This window comes from Lynx rufus, unplaced genomic scaffold, assembly GCF_022079265.1.
Source record: "Lynx rufus isolate CCGP_SWC_20201006 ecotype Redwood Valley unplaced genomic scaffold, mLynRuf1.p SCAF_6, whole genome shotgun sequence".
NCBI classification, from domain to species: Eukaryota; Metazoa; Chordata; class Mammalia; order Carnivora; family Felidae; genus Lynx; species Lynx rufus.
In genome coordinates this window covers 126351943-126374227 of record NW_025814878.1, presented here as the reverse complement: position 1 = coordinate 126374227, position 22285 = coordinate 126351943, and positions in this window count along the sequence as shown.

The window sequence follows — 22285 nt, the reverse complement described above, 5'->3', positions numbered from 1 at the left end:
ATCTTGATTATGGAAAATGAAATCTTTAATGTTTGGTTTTATAATAAGAAAAAGAGAATGCTTATTTTCCTTCTTTCAAGTGTTTATTTAAATTCTAGCTAGTTAACATACACGGTAATATTAGTTTCATGTGTAAAGTTTACTGGTTCAACACATATACAACTCCCAGTGCTCATCACAACAAGAATACTCTTAATCCCCATAACCTATTAAACACATCCCCCTACCCACCTCCCCTCTGGTAACCACTGGTTTGTTCTCTAGAGTTAAGAGTCTGTTTCTTGGTTATCCTCTCTCTTTTCCCCGCTATGATTGTTTGTTTTGTTTCTTAGATTCCACATATGAGTGACTTATTCCACTTAGCAGAATACTCTCTAGCTCCATCCACATCATTGCAAATGGCAAGATTCCATTCTTTTTCATGGCCGAGTCATATTCCATTGTATATAGAAACCACCTCTACTTTATCCATTCGTCAGTTGATGGACACTTAGGCTCCTTCCACAATTTGGCTATCACCGATACTGCTGCTATAAAGATCAGGGTGCATGTATCCCTTTGAAATAGTATTTTTGCCTTCTTTGGGTAAATATCTACTAGTTCTAGTGGAGGATCAAAGATTAGCTCTATTTTTAACTTTTTGAGGAACCTTCATACTATCGTCCATAGTAGCTGTACCAGTTTGCATTTCCACCAACGGCACAAGAGTGTTGCCCTTTCTCCACATCTGTGCCAACACCTGTTGTCTCTTGTGCTGTTGATGTTAGCCATTCTAACAGGTGCAAGGCGACATCTTATTGTATTTTTGATTTGTATTTCCCTGATGATGAGTGATGCCGAACATCTTTTCATGTGTCTGTTAGCTATCTGTATGTCTTCCTTGGAAAAATGTCTATTCATGTACTCTGTCCATTTTTTAATTGTTTGTTTTAATTGTCTGTTTTTTGGGTGTTGAGTTTTATAAGCTCATAATATTTTGGATACTAACCCTTTATCAGATATGTTATTTGCAAATATCTTCTCCCATTCCATAGGTTGTGTTTTAGATTTGTTGATTGTTTCCTTTACTGTGCAGAAGCATTCTATTTTGATGAAGTCCCAATAGTTTATTTTTTATTTTGTTTCCCTTGCCTCAGGAGACGTATCTATAAAGAAGTTGCTATGGCCTGTGTCAAAGAGGTTACTGCCTATGTTCTTCTCTGGGGTTTTAATGGTTTCCTGTCTCACATTTAGGTCTTTAATCCATTTTGAATTTATATTATGTATGGTGTAAGAAAGGGTCCAGTTTCATTCTTTTGAATGTTGCTGTCCAGTTTTCCCAACACCATTTGTTGAAGAGACTGTCTTTTTTCCATTGGATATTCTTTCCTGCCTTGTTGAAGATTAATTGACCATATAGTTGTGGGTTCATTTATGGATTTTCTATTCTGTTCCCTTGATCTATGTGTCTATTTTTGTGCCATTACCATTTGTAATATAACTTGAAATCCGGAATTCTGATACTTGCAGCGTCACTTTTCTTTTTAAACATTGCTTTGGCTATTTAGGATCTTTTGTGTTTCCATACAAATTTTAGGATTGTTTGTTCTGGCTCTGTGAAAAATGCTGGTGGTATTTTGATAGGATTGCATTAAATGTGTAGATGGCTTTGGGTAGCATAGACATTTTAACAATATTTGTTGCTCCAATCTGTAGGCATGGAATGTGTCTTTGTGTCTTCTTCAGTTTCTTTTGTCAGTGTTTTACAGTTTTCAGAATACAGCTTGTTTCACCTCTTTGATTAGGTTTATTCCTAAGTATCTCGTTGTTTTTGGTGCAATTATAAATGAGATTGATTCCTTGATTGCTATTTCTACTGCTTATTTTTGGTATATAAAGATGCAAAAGAGGGGCGCCTGGGTGGCGCAGTCGGTTAAGCGTCCGACTTCAGCCAGGTCACGATCTCGCGGTCCGTGAGTTCGAGCCCCGCGTCGGGCTCTGGGCTGATGGCTCAGAGCCTGGAGCCTGTTTCCGATTCTGTGTCTCCCTCTCTCTCTGCCCCTCCCCCATTCATGCTCTGTCTCTCTCTGTCGCAAAAATAAATAAACGTTGAAAAAAAAATTAAAGATGCAAAAGATATCTATACATTGATTTTGTATCCTGCCAGCAGGAGGAAGGAAATGATGAAGACTAGAGCATAAATAAATGATAGAGAAGCTAACAAAAGAAAAAATAGAACAGGTCAATGGAAACCAAAAACTGGTTCTTTGAAAAAATCAATAAAATTTATAAACCCCTAGCCAGACTTATAAAAAAGAAAAGAGAACATACCCAAATAAATAAAATTACAGGTGAGAGAGGAGACATAATAACCAACGCCACAGAAATACAAACAATTATAAGAGACTGCTATGAAAAACTACATGCCAACAAATTGAACGACCTAGAAGAAACAGATAAATTCCTAGAAACATATAAACTATCAAAACTGAAACAGGAAGAAATAGAAAACTTGAACAGTCCAATAACCAACAAAGAAATTGAATCAATAATCAAAAATCTCCCAAAAAACGCAAGTCCAGGGCCTGATGGCTTCACAGGTGAATTCTACCAAACATATAGAGAACAGTTAATACCTATTCTTCTCAAACTATTCCAAAAAATAGAAAAGAGAGGAAAACTTCCAAATTCATTCTATGAAGCCAGCATACCCTGATACCAAAACCAGATAAAGACTCCACTAAAAAAGAGAACTATAGGCCAATATCCCTGATGAACATAGATGAAGAATTCTCAATAAAATATTACCAAACTGAATCTAAAAGTACATTAAAAGCATCATTCACCACAATCAAGTAGGATTTATTTCTGAGTGCAAGTGTAGTTCAATATTCACATAATAATCAATGTGATAAACCACATGAATAAAAAAAGGATAAGAACCATATGATCTTTTCAATTGATGCAGAAAAATATCTGACAAAGTACAATATCCATTCATGATAAAAACCCTCAACAAAGTATGGTTAGAGGGAACATACGTCAACATAATAAAGGCCATCTATAAAAGACCCACAGCCAGTATCCTCAACGGGGAAAACTGAGAGCTTTCCCCCTATGGTCAGGAACAAGACAGGGATGTCTACTCTCACCACTGTTATTTAACATAGTACTGGAAGTCCTAGCCACAGCAATCAGACAACAACAAAATAATAAAAGGCATCCAAATTGGCAAGAAAGAAGGATAACTTTCACTATTTGCAGGCAACATGATATTCTCTATATAAAGACACCACAAAAAATTTTTAGAATACACAAATTCAGCAAAGTCACAGGATACAAAATCAACATACAGAAATCTGTTGCATTTTTATACACCAATAATGAAGCAGCAGAAAGAGAAATCAAGGAATCAACCCCATTTACAGTTGCATCAATAACTGTAAGATAACGAGCAACAAACCGAACAAAAAGGTGAAAGACTTGTATCTGAAAACTATAAAACACTGATGAAACAAATTGAAGATGATACAAGCCATGGAAACACATTCTATGATCGTGGACTGGAAGAACAAGTGTTGTTAAAAATGTCTGTATTACCCAAGACGATCTACACATTTAATGTAATCTCTATCAAAATGCATGTTTATTTTCAAATCTAAATATTGTCACATATTGATTTGATATTGATCTCAGAGCTAGAGATTTTATTTTTTTAATGGTTATTTATTTTTCAGAGAGAGAGAGAGAGAGGATGAGCAAGGGAAGGGCAGAGAGAGGAGGGACAGAAGATCCGAAGCAAGGTCCACATTCTCAGCAGCCAGCCAATATGGCGGTCGAACTCACAAACCATAAGATCATAACCTGAGCCAAAGTCCGACACTCAACTGATTTGAGCCACCCAGGCACCCCAGAGCTAGACATTTTAACTAAATGGTTCACTATATTTTCTAATGCCTTTTGTTTCTGGAAGTAATAAATACACTAGCTATAGTTTTTCTTCCTATATTTAATTAACCTTTAAACGTTGTATAAAGGAAAACAATATTCTTTAGTTTAGGCTCTCAATGGGTGAATAATGCAGTAGATCCCTACACTAGAATATTATTCAGCAATAAAAAGAAATGAGCTATCAATCCATGAAAAGACATGGAGGAAACTTAAATTAAACATGTTACTCAGTGAAAGAAGCCAATCTGAAAAGGCCACATACTAGTATGATTCTAACTATATGACATTCTGGAAAAAGCCAAAGTTTTGTGAGGGAGGTAAGGAAGAATGATTAAGTGGCACACAGGGAATTGTTCGGGCAATGACACTATTCTGTATGATACTGTAATTGTGGATACATGATGTGTTGTTATACATGTGTCCCAAGTCCATGGACACCAAGAGCAAATCCTAATGCAAACTATGGACATTACTTAAATAATGTATCAATATTGCCTCATCAACAGTAATAAATATATCACTCTATACAGGAGGTTAATAATAAGGGAAACTGTGGGAGAGGTAGATAGGAACTCATTGTATGTATGCAAAAAATACAAAGTATATAATGTATAGCACACATATTATACACTATATATAGAATATATATTATATATTATATATTATATATTATATATTATAATAATATTATATAAATAATATAAATATTATTATATAAAATATTATATAATTATATTATATATTATTATAATTATATATTGTATATATTGAATAACAAAAGATTGTAATAATTTAGTGTAAATTCTATGGCATTAAGTATTAAGGTATCTAAAGACAGAGAAGGGAACAGACAGAGACAATGAGGTATACAAAAGCAGACCCCAAATGTGAAAAATTGTAGAACTTGGAGGAAAATTGATAAAGAGGACACAGTGTCAGCCGGTGAAGCAAAACAAATGAAAATTTAGAAGGAGAGAGGCGCCTGGGTGGTTCAGTCAGTTGAGTATCTGACTTCGGTTCAGGTCATGATCTCACAGTTTGTGGGTTCAAGCCCTACATCAGATCTGTGCTGACAGCTCAGAGCCTGGAGCCTGCTTCGGATTCTGTGTGTCCTCTTCTCTCTGCTCCACCCCCCACCGCTTGCAATCTGTCTCTCAAAAATGAATAAACATTAAAAAACTTCAAGGGGGGGCACCTGGGCAGCTCAGTTGGTTAAGCAACTGACTGTTGGTTGATGCTCAGGTCATGATCTCACAGTTTGTGAGTTCGAGCCCCACATTGGGCTCTGCGCTAACAGCTCTAAGCCTACTTGGGATTCTTTCTCTCTCTGTTTTTCTCTGCCCCTCCCCTGCTCTCCCCCTCTCTCTCTCTCTCTCTCTCTTTCTCAAAATAAATTTTAAAAAATTTTAATAAAATTTTAAAAATTTTAAAAAGGAGAAACACTATTAGGAGTGCACTCCTACTGATAGTAAACATTGTAAACATTCATAGAGGATGGTGAAGAAATTGGCTTTGACTGAGCTTGTGATTTATTGATGTATTCAACAAATATTTATTTGAGCACCACTGTGATAGGATGCTACAGAATTTCCAGATGTATTAGACATCAACTCTGCTCTCAAGAAGCTTGCTGCAAACTGAGAATTACAGGATTTTGTTACCTAAAACTAGATCAGGAAACTAGTCTGCCCTGTTTTCCTACTCACTGTATGGGCACTAAGATTGGCATACACAGCCAAGTGCTTTTAATGGGGAAAATTATGTCCACATGGACTGTCCCTTTCAGCACAGAAATGGTCCTGTTTGGGTCTGAAATGTTTCTTACATTTTTCTATCGTTTTTAACACAAAGGACATTCCCGTCCTTTTTCTATTACACTTATCTGTTAGTATGTAAGAAATCTGTAACCATTACCTCTGCCCACAATTGTGAGCTGCTGTTGGCATTGTTGATCTGTCGGTATGGCTCCTTCTACAGGGACATGTGTGACCCAAAAGGAGCAGTCTTAGCCATGGAGCAGCCCCAAGGGCTTGGCACTCTCAGGAGCACTGCTCTGGAAGGCAGCATGTCAGGGCTGGGAACTCCCATGTATAATACAGTGATCCCTTGTATAAAATCATCCCAGAAAAAGGCCATTCCAGTCCCTGTTGTGCATTGCATGAGACAACCCATTTCATTTTGGAATGAGAAATGATGCATTCTATCTCTTAGTTCTAGGACTGCCTTCCAGAGCCACATAAGCCTAATTCCTTTTTCTGTAACAGACTTTTAATGATCTGAGGACGATAACTGAATGCCCATTTATTTCAATGAGTCTGCTTTATGTCACAGTTTCTACACCTTCGTCCACATCATAGTCCCTCTCTTCTTCATCAAAATTTTTGTTGAAGCCCAAAGTTTAAGCTTCCAAAATGCCCTCAGACGCTTGTCCCCTCCCTTCTTCCTCCCACAATCAGTTTGAAAGGAAAAGTTGGTGAGGGGCCTGGGTGGCTCAGTCGGTTAAGCATCCAACTTCAGCTCAGGTCGTGATCTCACAGTTCCTGGGTTTGAGCCCCACGTCGGGCTCTGTGCTGACAACTCAGAGCCTGGAGCCTGCGTCGGATTCTGTGTCTTTCTCTCTCTCTGCCCCTCCCCCATTCACACTCTGTCTCTCTCTCTCTCTAAAAAATAAACAGTAAAAAAATAATAAATTAATTAATAAAAGAACACTTGGTCATACGGAACATGTCATGATTAAGTACATGATGACTGGATAGACCTAAAATTACAGGTAATGTAAATATGCATGAATAAAACATAAGTGTAAGAACCACAGATATAAAAAAATAAATATACACAAATAGAAAAAAAAACAAGTTATATGTTTTATATATCCTGTGCCCCCATTTTGGTTGCACCTAGGGAACCTCTAAGATATCACGGATGAAAAAAGCCAGGTGCATAAAATATATATGATACTACCACCTTAAGTTTCATAAAGGAAAAATTATGCATGTGTGTATACTTCTTCTGTATAATATAGCTGGAAGCATATTAAGATACTGGTGGCATTGGTTGCCTTAGGAGGGGGAACTAAGTGAACGAGACCCATGGCGTGTGATCAACTTTTCACTACATATGCTTTTGCAACTTTTGAAACGTTAACTCTATGGATATATATACAGACATAAATAACATTAAAACTTAAAGAAGGCAATAAGTAAAGAAATATTTAAAAAAAGAATCCCAAAGCAGCGCCTGGGTGGCTCAGTTGGTTAAGCACCCAACTTCTGTTCAGATGCTTCTGCTTCATGATCTCACGATTCGGGAGTTCGAGCCCCACATCGGGATCTGTGCTGACAGCCTGGATGGAGCCTGCTTCGGATTCTGTGCCTCCCTCTCTCTCTGCCCCTCCCCTGCTCACGTTCTGTCTCTCTTTCAAAAATAAATAAACATTAAAAAACATTTTAAGAATCCCATGAATGTCGGAATAAAACATGCCTGGGGCATTTTCTCTGACAAATAGTCTGAAGCCTTGCCTAGTAATGAACCACAGGGGAAAATGAAATAATCCCAGAGTTGAGTTCAATCCCCAAATTGCTGACTCTTTTCCAAGATTCCCTACATATACATGGAAACGTAGGAGTAAAGTAATCCTCTTGCTTGATACTCAAAATCACATTTCTATATTAAATATCATTACCTTTACATTTTCGTGTCTTTGTATATTTCAAGCACCCAGAATTACATTGTGCAGGTATGTCCTGGTTGGAGGTTTCAAGAAAATTTAAAACTATGGCATTGCTGCCCATTTCAGCAACGTCAGTAACTAATGTGTTCAATAATTTAATGAGATTAACAATGAGATATACATGTTTAAAGACATGGCAAAATAATCTTCAGATTGTACTGTCTCATAAACCAGCTATAAAATAATTTCTTCCATTGTTGAGGTTCAGAATGTGACTGAATGACTATAAAATATTCCAATTGCTCTTAGTAAGTCACAAACCGATGAATAATGCACTTCAGATGTCCATAGCCAACCCAGCCAATCCAGGAGTTTGTAATCTGAAATAATTCGATAATAGGTTTGGGAAGCATTCACTCAACTACATGTATTACAGACCAATCGTATAAAGAACCATGCCAGCTACATATCAAGTTATACACAGAAGCGTTAAGAGTCATTAAACATACTCCATCCAAACTTCCTCATATACAAATCTGTTAATTTAGCACATATTCATTGAATGCCACTATAAGGCAAGCACTGTAATAGGCAGAGACGAAAAATACACGTTAAATAATACACGCTATGGTCACTGCCTTCTAAAAGCTCACAACTCAGTAAGGAATGGGGGGCGGGAGGAAGAGAGAGAGACAGAGAGAGAGAAAGAGAGAGAGACAAGCACAAACACTACAAAACACTATGATTTCTGCTCTACTAGAAACCAACAGATGCGATTCATAAGAATTGCAGTGGCCCAAGACAGGGAAATGTTCATCTACTTGGCAAAGAGAGGAAGGGTGAGAGATCTTTAGAGGATCTACTTCTCGCTGTTAACAGAGCATGGGAATGGCAGAGCCTTCAATCAAATTCAAATCTCTGGAGGGGAGCCTGGGTGGCTCTGCTGGTTAAGCATCTGACTCGATTTCAACTCAGGTCATAATCTCATGGTTTCATGAATTTGAGCCCCACGTCAGGCTCTGCCTGACAGTGCAGAGCCTGTTTGGAACCCTCCCTCTCTCCCTCTCTTTCTCTATCTCTCTCTCTCGAAATAAATAAATAAGTCACTTTTTAAAAAAAATTATCTCTGTATTTCCAATAGTATTCATTTTCCACACTGTCCCTAACAGGATGACCAAAGATCATCAATACTTACAGCTATAGCATACACACACAGGAGTGAGATTTAATGTAAGCCATGTTTTCAAGCTGTGTCTTGCTAACAATTACCTGCTTCACGGAATTAAAAAAGATCTTTTGAACAACTCAAACCTTTTGCCAAAAGCGTTTATGACTTACACACGTGCATTGTGTGATATATATTATGTGTGCACATGCAGTTTCACATAGAAGTTAACAGATACGCATAGCTAGCATTAAGTGTTATTTCAAACCACAAGTCCAATTCAGCTTATTTATAATCACTTTGGTGCTGAAAGCTTATTAACTAACCAGCTGTCAGGCAGTGTTGCTACAAAACTCTTATCCCAGCAGGACGTGTAGATTGGAAACAAGGACGAATCTTTTCATTATTGCTGTGTCTCTTATTTAATGGAATGTGTTTCAGAGGGATTATCTGGTTTAATGGAGTTAATTCAATATAAAACTGAGTTGGCTACTTGGAATGTCCAAATAGCCAGTTCTCGTCAAATGTGTGCAAAGCAGTGAAAACCTCTGTTACGTTTGACAAGAGGTGAAGTATAATAATGACACTGTATTCATGTGTCGGAGGCATTAGTAATAATAATGGATGAGGGTCAGTGAATATTGCCACCCATGGTAATGAGAAGGTGAAGCTTGTACACAGCTGTTGGTATTCTCAAAGCTCCCATCAAGAATGGCCTTTAAAGACAAATACCATATGATTTCTCTTCTATGTGGAATTCGAGAAACAAAACAGATGACTATAGAGGAAGGAAAAAAAGAGAGAGTGAAGGAGGCAAATCGTAAGAGACTCTTTTTTTTTTTTTTTCAATGTTTATTTATTTTTGGGACAGAGAGAGACAGAGCATGAACGGGGGAGGGGCAGAGAGGGAGGGAGACACAGAATCGGAAACAGGCTCCAGGCTCTGAGCCATCAGCCCAGAGCCTGACGCGGGGCTCGAACTCACGGACCCCGAGATCGTGACCTGGCTGAAGTCGGACGCTTAACCGACTGCGCCACCCAGGCGCCCCTAAGAGACTCTTAACTACAGAGAACAAACTGAGGGTTGATGGAGGGAGGTGGGTGACTAGACGGGTGATGGGCATTAAGAGGGGCACTTGTTGGGATGAGCACTGGGTGTTGTATACAAGAGACAAATCACTAATTTCTACTCCCCAAACCAATGTTACCACATATCTTAACTAATTAGAATTTAAATAAAACCTTGGGGGGGGGGAAGAATGGCTTTTAAGAACATTGAAGTATTATTTGTTAAAGTGATGTCTGTGCATCTTCCTAGAATCAGGTATTCATCACAGAGGTTCTATTCAGCAGCGTACCCTTGGAAATGGGGCTTGTGTGTAATGTTTAAGCACATCATGGCGCTAACAAGGTTCATTCCTCAGTTCCTCAGCCTTTTACGCTGTCACACATGCGGATGAAACTTCTTCTGTCATCTCATGAGCCTGATTTTATTCCATCATCTTTCGGAAACTTAAGACAAACATCAGAACAACAGTAAGGAAGAACACCATATTCTACATCACAGCATGCTAAAGTACAATAAGCCAAAATGCTACAATTTTTCTCCAAGCTGTGTTGGTCCCCAGGCTTTTTTATTTGGTGGATCCAATAGACTGTGGTCACAAGAAGCTGTCTAAGTAAATTTCTCTTTTCATATTCATTCAATTGCAGATAATACTATAAGTCTAAATGAATGAAAGCTGGCCGTTTTATTTCTAAAAGAATTTATATTGCTAAGACCTAAATCACATTAAAATAATCATACACAGTGTAAGCAGACAAACAGAAATATATACATAGAATACATATGAAATGAAAATTTAGTTCATGAAAAATTATTGTGATGAAATCAAACTCAAAGCCACCGAATCACACATAAGTTAGTTGTGATGAAAATTAATTGCGGGGAGCCTGAGTGTCTCAGTTGGTTAAGCATCCAACTTTGACTCAGGTAATGATCTTGAGGTTCGTGAGTTCAAGCCCCACGTCGGTCTCTGTGCTGACAGCTCCAAGCCTGGAGCCTGCTTTGGATTCTGTGTCTCCCTCTCTCTCTGCCCCTCCCCCACTCACACTCTGTCTCACTCAAAAATAAACACTAAAAATTTTAAAAAAAAAGAATAACAAGAGAGCGTATGAATATCTTAAGCAGATACCTATGTAGACCATGATGTTTTCAATACAAAATGAAAATAAGGGGACTCAGTCATTATTAACACACGTGACATAAAAAAGGGACTAATATTTTTCTAAGGTTATAAATTTATCATTTTTTGGATTGCTTTTCTGGTCATTGATTATGAAATTTCATTTAAGCTTTTAATCCAAAAGAAGTAATTATTTCTTTAAATCTTATGTACAATATCTTAATATACTAAGGAAAATAGTCATGTCACATACGTCTCCAGACTTCATTTAATTATATTTATTTAACTGTAGAAACTTCTTCTCCGGAGTACAGAGAAAATAAAAGTAAGTAAAAACGTATCTCTCTGTCATGAATTGGTCCAATTAATACTAGTCATAAACAGAAATAGCATAGAACAGAAAAAGTTCCCCCTAGCTCTATGATTGTTTCTTTGAACTGCAAAAATACAGTGTATTTAGAAAGTACTTTTTATGTCTATTATACATGGGTATTATTTCATATATTATAATATTAAATATATCTGTATATTATACTATTAGTTTCTTGGCAGACCTTCGGAATGCATTTTGCATGCCGATTTAAGATTTTTACTTATTTCTAAGTATGAAAGGTAACAAATTGCCTCAAACCACAATTACAATTAGCCAAATATTAGCGTGACTTCCACAAATCAGGCTAGAATAATAAAATCTTTCAACTTATTTATTACAGAAGTCAGTAGAAAAAAAATCTAAAATAACAAACCATAATAGAATTTATAGACAAATCAAGGCTTTGATACGAACTATAAACTTTTACTTATTTAATTGTATCAGTGAATCAAAACATCATTTCCATAAAGCATCTAGGGAAAAATTGTTGATAAATATTTCCTTTTAATAGTTCTCCCCTTGATATGGGTACAAGACTAATTTGTCCGGCACTAGATTTTGCCAAGTAGCAACTGTTTTAACCCTGCTGGAATACTGTCTCCTAAAACAGCAACATAGGAGGCTCCTGAGTTGCACAATGTACGGTTGCACATATCCAAAATTCAAAGTTCTTTATATCTCATGAGGACCATTTCTACTGAATTCATTTGAAAATAGAAAGCAATCGCTTTAAGCCAGGAATTTAAGTTTACCTTGTTTGAAAATAACGTACCTCTAGTTGTTGAATGGTCACGATCTGTGTCCAGAAAACATAGATGCAATAAAAACAAAACTGCACAAGAATAACACCTATCTTTGGTGTGTGGAATTACAAATTACATACTTCATTTGTTTTTTTATTTAAAAATTTTTTTTATGTTTATTTATTTTTGAGACAGAGAGAAACAGAGCATGAGTGGGGGAGGAGCAGAGAGAGAGGGAGACGCAGAATCCGAAGAAGGCTCCAGGCTCCGAGCTGTCAGCACAGAGCCGGATACAGGGCTCGAACCCACCAACTGTGAGATCATGACCTGAGCCGAAGTCGGACGCTTAACCGACTGAGCCACCCAGGCACCCCTAGATACTTCATTTGTAACTAATTCCTTCCAATGAAGTATCTATGTTGTTCCCACAGCCCCTTCTTAGCCAGATCATCCTCTCTTCTCTCTCCTTCCTCCCTTCAGCTCCTGAATTTTCTCTACCACTTTAAACTCCGTTTCCCCTCCAAATATACCATCAGAATTAATTAAAATGCTCTAAAACTACTCTAATACAGTAGCCAACAGTCATGTGCTACCTGAAATGCAGCTAGTCTGAACTGAGATGTGCTGGAAGTATAAAATTGACACTCAGTTTTCAAGACTTTATGTAGAAAATATAATGTCCACCTAATCAGACCCCCTCCACCTCCCCCTAAGGGAAGGTGACCTTCTCTGAAAAGATCCTTTCTTTTGTTTTGCTAATAATTCCTGGCCTGACCCTTCTTCCTATAAAAACCTTCCATTTTGTACAACTCCTCCAGGAGTTCCCTTCCAGGTGCTGCATGGGATGCTGCACAATTCATGAATGGCTTAATAAAGCCAATTAGATCTTCAAATTTGAAAATTCAAATTCAAATTTGAATTTCTGCTGAGTTGAATTTTGTTCAACAATATTGATTACATGTTGAAATGACACTCTCTTGTCTATATTGGGTTAAATGAAAAATTATTAAAATTAATTTCACTTTTTCCATTTCACCTTTTTAGTGTAACTAGCAGGAAATTTAAAATTGCATATGTAGGGGTGCCCGGGTGGCTCAGTCCATTAAGTGTCCAACTTCGGGTCAGGTCATGATCTCATGGTCAGTAAGTTCAAGCCCTGCATTGGGCTCTGTTGACAGCTCAGAGCTTGGAGCCTGCTTCGGATTCTGTGTCTCCCTCTCTCTCTGCCCCTCCCCCGCTCACACTCTGTCTCTCTCTCTCTCAAAAATACATAAACATTAAAAAAAATAATAAATAAATAAATAAAATGCATATGTAGTGTACGTTGTATTTCTAGTGGCACTGCTCTAAGAAGTAAAAGAAACTGAATATTAAAAAGACCAACCCTCTAGGGATGTCAGGGTAGCCTAGTTGGTTTGAGCCCCTTCTGACTCTTGATGGCTCAGTTCTTGATCTCAGGGTTGTGAGCGGAAGCCCCACATTGGCCCCCCACACTGGGTGTGACGCCTACTTTAAACAAAAACAAAAAACAGACCGACCCACCATAGAAAGCATTTTAGGAATAATCTTGTAAGGGGCTTATCAAATTACTTATTACAAAAAGAAAAAACAAAACTTTGTCCAAAAAGGATTCGCAAACTAGGGGCTGAACAAGTAAAATATTTCTCCATTCCACTACACGTGCGAATTCTTCATGTACAATTTTGCACCACACAAATTATTAATGCTGAGAAAGAAAGGGTATGGGGGCCAATGTCCACAAGTGGCCCAGCTCTGCGAACCTCTGTGCATTTGGGAAAGAGCAGAGCAAACCTTGTAGTCCTGGAAGTCAGCCATCCTCCAGGGGAATTGAATGCATAACCAGAGCCTTATTAACATAGCCTACAGTACCCATCACACCCTATAGCTAATTTTCTTATCATTAATACTAATCACACTGTAATTACTTGTGCAAGTAACTATCTCCAGCACAAGACTATGAGCTTTGTGAGAGCAAGAATCCACATCTGTCTTCCTCACGGACATGTCCACAATGCCCAGCAGCATGTACAATAAGGGCTCAATCACTATTTACTAAATGAATGTTTGGTAAAAATTGAATCAAGTAGTTTTTCTGTTCAGTGCACTGGAAGCCACATATCTACCAATGAGTGGCCTAGCTTGAAAACGCTATCAAAGCTTCTCTTTATGGCAGAGATAGAAAAGAGGCAACTGATAATAATAATACAGAAATGATGATATAGTGCAGGCAGCTAGCTAGGTATGTGCAGAGAACTGGATTCTCTGACCTGAAAAAGACAGAAATCACCAACTACCTCCTCACTGAAGTCAGGGAAAACCTGGGGGAGCTCACATGAGCTCTTCCCTATAATCGCTGCCCTAAAGTAACCAATAACTTCATTGTAATACATTTGCAATGAGGTTTTGACCCTCCCTGCAGGGGATGACTGCTGTGACAATTCCAACAAGGACCATGAAGGGTTCAAAATCTCACCCTCCCAACTAGTAGGAGAGATCTCTTAGATGACTGGAGGCAACCTCAGTCAGAGACTGCCCTAATTTGTACCCATAACCCATACAAGTATAAAAAATAAGACAACCCTGGGCCTGCCCAATCGCCCACTTTGAGAGTGCACTTTCACTCTGTCCACTATTAAAGGATTGCTTGCTTGCAAGTTTGGCTCTGAATTCTTTCTTGGCCAAATTCAGGAACCAAGTCCAGAGAACAGGACTCACCAGTAACAATGATATATTAATATTAATAATTAATAATTGATATATTTAATATATGCATATAATAATTAACAATAAAAGTGTTTTTTTAATATTTTTTTAACATTTATTTATTTTTTGAGAGACAGAGAGAGACAGAGCATGAGCAGGGGAGGTGCAGAGAGAGGGAGACACAGAATTGGAAGCAGGCTCCAGGCTCCAAGCTGTCAGCACAGAGCCCGACGCAGGGCTTGAACTCACGAGCTGTGAGATCATGATCTGAGCTGAAGTCAGTCGCCTAACCAACTGAGCCACCCAGGCGCCCCTACGATAAAAGTGCTTTTAATAAAAATGATAATAGGGACACCTAGGTGGCTCAATCAGTTGAGCGTCCAACTCTTGATTTTGGCTCAGGTCATGATCTCAGGGTCATGGGATCAAGCATCGAGCTCCATATTGAGCATGGAGTCTGCTTGGGATTCTCTCTCTCTCTCCCACTGCCCTTCTCCCCCATTCACTCTCTCTCTCTCTAAATAAGAAAGTTAATAATAATAATAATAAAGCTAACATTTACTGAGGGCTTGCCAGGTGATACCCATTGTGCTAACCATTTGGCAACATTTCATCCTTTTTCACTTAACACTACAACTAACCAGATGAGTACTATTATCATTTTACACACTGGAAGACTGGAATTTAGAAGATTTAAGTAATTTGCCCAAAGATACCCAACAAGCAAGTACTAGTAAAAGGATATAAATTTAGTCTGATTCTAGAACTTAAGTCTTAACACTATGCAAGATGATTCCCCAGGACATTTGAGAATCTGAGAAGCAAAACACCTCCCAAAATTGTCCTGAGGGATAGAATGCAGGAGTATCTATCCATAGGTGTCCATCCCCCAATGGAGGGTCATTGCTCTGTCAGGCCTCTGCCGCATCAGAAAAACAGAAAGCAAAAAACACAACATAAGCTTGAGGCCAGACACTGGCAGCAATAAGTGATCCGGTGAGATTGAGAAGACATATGCATCTCTACAGAATATCTAATTCCCAAGGCTTAGTAGAATCAGCGAGAGAACCCGCTGCAGCAACTTATGCTGAGGCCATAGTTGACAGCCATCTTCTTCCTCTTCCAACTTTCATTCTAGATATATTTCACCCTTGGCCAGCACCACAGCTGACTGCTTACCTAGTGGGGTGACTGAGACATTTGAGCCTTTAGTTGCTTTGCCCTCATGAGGCTATTATTGCTGTAGTTGCCTTCACCAATTTGACTGGGCATGGAAACACCAAGAAACACCTCAATGAATCCCATAGCTTTGTAGACACAGATTCTCCTTGTCCTCACTAAATAGAGTAGCATTTGTAATGAACAGGTCTGAGAAGAATCCAGGTCTCTTCTCCACCTGTTCGTCCCACTAGTATGAGGTACCCAACTAATCAAGCTGTAGTTATAACTTCAGTTTCAGTGGCTCCTATTATGGTCTCTGGTAGGAGAGTTCTTCTGTGGAGATTAGAACCTCTAGTAGAAGACTAGGAAGCAGAAATTCTGCAGTTAAGTCAGGGAGGCAGTGTGAGAAAGGCCAATATTATTTCCACTTCTTGGTTCCCAGACTCATATATTCGAGCTCTTTGGGGGCACAAGATCATATCTATCAGCTGTTTTTGTTTTGTGCATGTAAGTATCCGGGACGATGGCCTTCCAATTCGATCAGGATTCCTGAGTGGGAGATATGATGGACCATGCCAATGTCCTATTAGGCCAGCTGCCTCCAGGGGATGCAATATACAGTAGGACCCATAGAACCCATGGTCGTGTACCCATTGTGACACCTCTTTGCCATAAAGTCGGTCCCTTACTCAAAGGCAATGTGTCAGAAAATCAGGTATCTTGTAAGTCCATCAGATTGTAGTGCTGGCAGAGGCATTGGGAACAGGACCAATCCATAACAAGGAAGGTGTCAATTCTTAAAGGATAAATCCCTCCACTCTCCCGGAAAGACGGGCTTTTCTGTAATCAATCAAGTGGCTGGCTGCTCTCCTTTCAGGATTTACTATCAATCTTTGCTGCTGACACACTGGACATTCCAAGAGCTATACAAGCTTTGGTAAGCAGGAGCTTTTGCTGTGGAGCCAGACATGCACCCTATCCTTAACATCATGGCTCCTCTGTTCATGAGAGTATCAGGCAAGCACTGAATCAGCTGAGGACAAAGGCTAACTAACACACATTGGACTTGCTTGCTGAGTGCCTCCTCTGTGATAAAGATTCTAAATGGGGCATAAAAATAATATATAAAAGTTCATGAACTTTGTGCAGACACCCTTAGATCTATCCACATGCCTCGTCCAAAGCTCCTTGTCTCTAATCTGCTGATTTTGTACCATCTTCACCCCTGACCAGAAATAGACACTAATTAGGAGGGAGCGGCCATTTCTCCCTCCATACTGAGTAGACAATCAAGTGCTCACAGCTCCGTCCAATGGGGGCATTTCACTCAAATGTCTTCTTAGGGCCATCCCTGAGTAGGGCTGCAGAAAAACAATGATACATTTTCAGCTCAAACCAAGCTATTTAGCCAACCAATGCATGTATAAGGTCTGTGTTGTTGCTGTTGCTATTGTTGTCTCTTTCATTACTTCATCTTCAGAAGCCTGTCCTAAGGCCATAGATGTGAGCTGACTGAGAGGCACTGGGGCAATAGAGGTAGGTGATATCTAACTTACTTTGCCCTCTGGACCTCCTCAGGCCTGATCCTTAATGTACCATTTTCCTCTTACAGCAGATTGCTGTTCTACTTGCCTAACCTTATGACTCAGTGGGTCTGAATTTGACAACAGCTAGCTCATGATGGGCACCAGTGCTTTCATAGCCACTTGATATCCCACAGTTAAAACCCAGTCTCTACCAGCCCCCAGGAGTATTGCAGGAGCTTATCAAAATCAAGCAGTTTTCTGTAGTCTATACCTTGGATCTTCTATTGTTTTCCAGAGGTTCCAGTTAACATTGTTATCTACAATAGATGCCTCCAGCCCCAATGAATCTACTGGGTCACACAGGTTAAGTGCAGAAAAGTTTATACTTCAGTACTGCCTGGATCCGCTACAGAGCAGATCTGGGCCACATTCAGAGCTGAAGGCTTTTTGAGTCATCTAATGAATGGATTGAAGCAGCATTCCTAAATGTGGTATATGTGGCCTCCCAAATCAAGGAGTCATCGGTGCAATTTCTCTCTCTCTCTCCCTCTCTCTTTCTCTCTCTCTCTCTTCAATAGGGACTGCAAAGTGCATACATTTTCCTTCACTGGAAAGGATGTAGCCAGTGCTTCTGTGCCCCATGACATGACATTCCATCAGCAAATCTCTGACTTAAGCCACAGCTTTGTTGAACATGTTTGTGGGAGCTCAGATCCACTTTTCACTTGCAATGTTTCAGCTCAAGCAGACTCTATGAGTCTCTCTGCTTTCTGCCCCAGGGTCTCCCTTGAAACTACAGGTGTCTTTTAGACAGGGCTCATGTATGTTCTGAAATCCAAACTCCGGTCCTTAACACTTTGCATTCCTGAGAGAACTGAGCGCTGTTGTCTGGAGCAACCACCTCTATATGAACCCCAGTACTGACTCTCTTCATTCTCCCTCTTCCTTTCCTTCTTGTTTACCCTCTGCTTCCTGAGATGGCTTTCCAAAGAAATTACCTGCACACAAGTTCTTGTCTCAGGTCTTATTTCAGGTGAAACCAAACTAAGAGAGGATGCCACCAGCTCCTAAATCATTAGATGCCCCCAAGTCAGGCAGATTCTAAATCCTCATAGGCTTTATCTCTCACTCTGTGGCACTCTCCATAGAATATCTTCCTAGAATATCCAGCACTTGCCTCCTGTTATCTCTGTCCAATGAGCATGATGTCAATGATATAGAGGATGTCGTGACAGTCAAGGTTCCTGCAGGACTCCACATTGACGGAAAGCAGAAAAGTTATCCTATCCCTGGAAAAAGACAGTGAATATGTACTTAAGTCTTTTTCACAAAGGAGTGAAGTGCTTTTGTTCTGCTTTATGGATGGGACATTTGCCAGCTCAATAACCATATAACAAGTATGAAAGGCGGTTTTAGCTATTTTAATAAAAATATCACATCTGGCACAAGAGCAGCTGTTATTGGAGCTATCGCTTGGTTAAGTTTCCAAAATCTACCAAAATACACCATGCTACTACTAATTTTTTCAAATACCAAAAAGATGAATTGAATGGGTTATGACAGAGATCATCATCTCTACATTTTTTAAGTGTTTACTGATGCAATCTCTACAATCCCTCTCGGGGGCAATAAGCTTCCGGTTTTTTATTCTGGTCCAGGGAGGTGAAATGATTTCAGGAGTTTTACCTTGGCCCTTCCTAGCATAAGAACTCTTACGACAGGTCAGAGAGGGATCTATCAGTTGCTAAGCATGTCAGTACCAATTATACCTGGGGGAATCCATAGACGCAGTGGACACACCGTGACGCAGATTTAGTCCCTGTGTAATTCACTTTCCACAGTGTGCTTCTCCTTGGGCAAATGGCTTTTGGTCCCTTGGGGAATGTGTTGGGAACATTTGTTGTAGGTAATTTGTAGTGGCATTGCAGGGTTCTTCCTCAAGGGACCTGGCTTCCCCCTCACTTGATGGGTCTGAATGTGAGGTTACTCGTATTAAGGCAGTTAATGTCAGCCTTTTGCTCACTACTTCTTCTGTTTGTTTTTATGGCTACTCAAGGTGAACAATATGCTTAAATACACATCTGCCTCACCGTTAGAAAGACTTTGACGGTGAACCTGCAGACCAAGGCAACCCGATGCCACTCTGGTTTTGCTACCAGTTTTAGTAATTGCATCCACCTTCTGTTGGCTAAATGCTACCACAGGGCTTTTGCTCTTCTGGAATCCTCTCACCCCTGTCATCCTCCACTGATTATTCGGGATCCTTGTTCCATGGAAGCATCTCCTACTTCAGCCTGGGCTTATAGAGGACCCTAAACTTCTCAAAGGATATTCATTATTGCTTTATTGAAGGCAGTGCCCACCTAGCCTTCCCAGGCAATATAGTCACATGTCGGGTTCTTTGCCCTCCCATTAAAAATTCACTCCAGGGGTGCCTGGGTGGCGCAGTCGGTTGGGCGTCCGACTTCAGCCAGGTCACGATCTCGCGGTCCGTGAGTTCGAGCCCCGCGTCAGGCTCTGGGCTGATGGCTCAGAGCCTGGAGCCTGTTTCCGATTCTGTGTCTCCCTCTCTCTCTGCCCCTCCCCCGTTCATGCTCTGTCTCTCTCTGTCCCAAAAAAATAAATAAACGTTGAAAAAAAAATTTTTTTTAATAAAAAAAAAATTAAAAAAATTTCACTCCAAAAATACCACCTCCCTGATTCCTTCCTCAATATTCTGTCAAGACCATTCTGCCAACCCTGTTTCATTTACTGGGGGCTTCCACTGCATTTAAGCTTCAGTGAACCATCTCAGCAGGGCATGGGGACTGCCTCTAGGTGACCTTGCCCAGCTATTAAATTGAATCATGGAGACTACTAATATGTCATTAAATCCTCCCTTATCCAGCCTGATATTTTGTCCCCTTCCACTACCCCACAAAGTCCAATACCTGCAATAACCACTCCCAGATTCTAGCCTGTGTCCTCTGGATTGCTGCCGGTTCTTATCGGCTAGATCTAGTGATTCTTTGGGTGACAAAACCATCTCCTGCCAAAGAAGGGACTGCACTTCCCCACTAAGGCTATAATAAGAGCCCACCCTAATTTTTAGTCTGGAGGCAATGAGGAGAGATTGGAGCAGATCTTGAGGATAAGCATGACCCTGTCAAGCACCTGTCTCTGATGAGGTCTTTTCATGGTCTTCAGGTGGGGGTGGGAGTGATTCTCCCTAAACAAGGGTGTGTGTGTTGGGGGGGGGGGGGGCTAAGGGTTGCTTCTACTAGCCCAGAGGGATTAAGGGAGTTTCCAGGTTTAAGGTTCCCAAGATCACCCACGTAACTTTCCCCTTCTTAGTCTCAGGATCCTTCTCCTCCCCTGACCCTAACATTAGAGACCCGTCAAAGATACACATTGGATTACCAAGCAGCTCTGCCACCCTTAAAATTAAATCTTGAACGTGATTTTAGCACCCTGTCCTGTGGCTGCAAGAGATGAGGGTCTCCTTAAATGCTGATACATCTCCCAGTGAGCCTTGAGCTGAGAGCTGGCTGACCATGAAAGTTAAAAAAAAAAAAAAAAAAAAAAAAAAAAAAAGCCAGCGAATTCTGCCATCTTCTAAGTGTCCTTATCTCTTCCCACTCAAATGCTAGAGCTACCATGCAGACCAGTGTTTTATCTTCACCTTCTGTCCACCACATCTAAGAAGAGCCTTAGTGATGGTGATACCCCAGCACACCCGGACGGATCAGTGTTGCCATCTGACTAGTGAGTCACCTGAGGGGCTGCATTTGAGACTTTCTTCCTACACTAACTTTCTTAGCTTGGTTTCCCTAAAAAGTATAACCTAAGACAGCTGCATGTGTGTGCCCAGGCCATCTGGAAGATGATCCCAGTGAGAAGCAGTGCAGGAATGAAAGGAAGGTATAGGAAATGGTCTAAGAACGCAGTTTGAAAGTTGCTGCTCTGGGCAACCAGGATACAGTTTCCCCAGGACCTCTTGAGAAGCACACAGAATGGCCCTCCAGAACTGCCTCACTAAAGGGTAAGAGCAGGAGGCTTTACCCATTGGGTACTGTCACCCGTTGGTTGAAGGCCAACCCAGGAGTGAGTTGTTGTCATGGGAGTTAGCAAACTTTTAGAGGAGACTCCGGGCAGACTGCAAAGAATGATAGAGAAAGGAAGCCATCAGGGAAAAGTGACAAGTTTGCATGAAACCGACCCCACAACCAAGTCCAAAATTGGAGGTGATGCTCAGAACATGAGTCAAGACACCACAGGCTTTTGACACAATGGGACTATGAATTTCTTAGGAGTCGACAGTCAGTTCATTGCTGCACATCTTCAGTTTCCCACGGTGGTCATCACTAGGGCATCACAGTGATGTAATGGAGTCAGTACTTGTTAAAAACCGACTCAGTAACGTACTACTCAGTCTGTCATTCACCTCACATCTGACATGTAAAAATATTGCACTGGCTGTATTTCTTTGCTAGGGCTGTCATAACAAAATACCAGAGAATGGGTGGCTTAAGCCACAGAAATTTATTTCCTCAGAGTTCTGGAGGCTAGAAGTTCGGGATCAAGGTACTAGTAGGATTGGTGTCTTCTGAGGCTCCTCTCCTCTCTCTGGCTGTCTTCACATGACCCTCCCTCTGTACATGTCTGTCCCCAGATCCCCCCCCTTTTTTTTTTTTTGACAACTGCTACATTTCACCTTTTCTCCTCTTTTCTGCTTTCTGTTAAGTGATTGCTGTTCTTCCTTTAAATGTGTTTAGTGATTCCCTGAACAGTCATCCAGGTAGATAATGTGCAAACCCCAGCTTGTCCA